This window comes from Salvelinus namaycush, chromosome 23 (genome assembly GCF_016432855.1).
Source record: "Salvelinus namaycush isolate Seneca chromosome 23, SaNama_1.0, whole genome shotgun sequence".
In the NCBI taxonomy this organism is placed as follows: domain Eukaryota; kingdom Metazoa; phylum Chordata; class Actinopteri; order Salmoniformes; family Salmonidae; genus Salvelinus; species Salvelinus namaycush.
This window is the reverse complement of record NC_052329.1, coordinates 32,331,247-32,333,504: the sequence shown is the minus strand read 5'-3', so window position 1 is coordinate 32,333,504 and position 2,258 is coordinate 32,331,247.

Below are 2,258 nucleotides of genomic sequence, written 5' to 3'. Positions count from 1 at the left end.
ACAACATCGTCGATAGGTTTGTCAAGCACAGAGACTGATGAGGTAAGTTTGTAAAGCACAGAGACTGATGGAAGTATATGTTTGTCAAGCACAGAGACTGATGAGGTATAGGTTTGTCAAGCATAGAGAGACTGATGGAGGTATAGGTTTGTCAAGCAAAGAGACTGATGGAGGTAGAGTTTGTCAAGCAAGAGACTGATGGAGGTATATGTTTGTCAAGCACAGAGACCGATGGAGGTATAGGTTTGTCAAGCACAGAGACCGATGGAGGTATAGGTTTGTCAAGCACAGAGACTGATGGAGGTATAGGGTTTGTCAAGCACAGAGACCGATGTGGTATATGTTTGTCAGCACAGAGACTGATGAAGGTTGGTTTGTCAAGCACAGAGACAGATGGAGGTTATGTTTGTCAAGCACAGAGACTGATGGAGGTACAGGTTTTGTCAAGCAGAGACTGATGGAGGTATAGGTTTTGTCAAGCACAGAGACCGATGGAGGTATAGGTTTGTCAAGCACAGAGACATGATGGAGGTAATTGGTTGTCTAAGCACAGAGATGATGAGGTAAGGTTTGTCAACACAGAGACTGATGGAGGTATATGTTTGTCAAGCACAGAGACGATGGAGGTATAGGTTTGTCAATCACAGAGACTGATGGAGGTATGGTTTGTCAAGCACAGAGACCGATGGAGGTATAGTTTGTCAAGCAAGGACTGATGGAGGTATAGGTTTGGTCAAGCACAGAGACGATGGAGGTATAGGTTTGTCAATCACAGAGACTGATGGAGGTATAGGTTTGTCAAGCACAGAGACTGATGGAGGTATAGTTTGTCAGCACAGAGACTGATGGAGGTATAGGTTTGTCAAGCACAGAGACAGATGGAGGTATATGTTTGTAAGCACAGAGACTGATGGAGTAAAGGTTTGTCAAGCACATAGACTGATAGGAGGTATAGGTTTGTCAAGCAAGAGACCGATGGAGGTATAGTTTGTCAAACACAGAGAATGATGGAGGTATAGGTTTGTCAAGCATAGAGACTGATGGAGGTAGGTTTGTCAAGCACAAGAGACTGATGGAGGTAGACGTTTGTCAAGCACAGAGACTGATGGAGGTATAGGTTTGTCAAGCACAGAGACAGAGGGAGGTAATATGTTTGTCAAGCACAGAGACTGATGGAGGTACAGGTTTGTCAAGCACAGAGACTGATGAGGTATAGGTTTGTCAAGCACAGAGACTGATGGAGGTATAGGTTTGTCAAGCACAGAGACCGATGGAGTATAGGTTTGTCAATCACAGAGACCGATGGAGGTATAGGTTGTCAAGCACAGAGACTGATGGAGGTATAGGTTTGTCAATCACAGAGACTGATGGAGGTATAGGTTTGTCAATCACAGAGACTGATGGAGGTATAGGTTTGTCAAGCACAGAGACTGATGGAGGTATAGGTTTGTCAGCACAGAGACTGATGGAGGTATAGGTTTGTCAAGAACAGAGACTGATGGAGGTATAGGTTTGTCAATCACAGAGACGATGGAGGTATAGGTTGTCAAGCACAGAGACTGATGGAGGTATAGGTTTGTCAAGACAGAGACTGATGGAGGTATAGTTTGTCAAGCACAGAGAGATGAGGTATAGGTTTGTCAAGCATAGAGACTGATGGAGGTATAGGTTTGTCAAGCACAGAGACTGATGGAGGTATAGGTTTGTCAAGCACGAGACTGATGGAGGTATAGGTTTGTCAAGAACAGAGACTGATGGAGGTATAGGTTGTCAAGCATAGAGACTGATGGAGGTATAGGTTTGTCAAGCACAGAGACTGATGGAGGTATAGGTTTGTCAAGCACAGAGACTGATGGAGGTATATGTTTGTCAAGCACAGAGACTGATGGAGGTATAGGTTGTCAAGCACAGAGACCGATGGAGGTATAGGTTTGTCAAGCACAGAGACTGATGGAGGTATAGGTTTGTCAAGCACAGAGACTGATGGAGGTATAGGTTTGTTCAGACAGAGACTGATGGAGGTATAGGTTTTCAAGCACAGAGACTGATGGAGGTATAGGTTTGTCAAGCACAGAGACTGATGGAGTATAGGGTTGTCAAGAACAGAGACTGATGGAGGTATAGGTTTGTCAAGCACAGAGACTGATGGAGGTATAGGTTTGTCAAGCACAGAGACTGATGGAGGTATAGGTTGTCAAGCACAGAGACTGATGGAGGTATATGTTTGTCAAGCACAGAGACTGATGGAGGTATAGTTT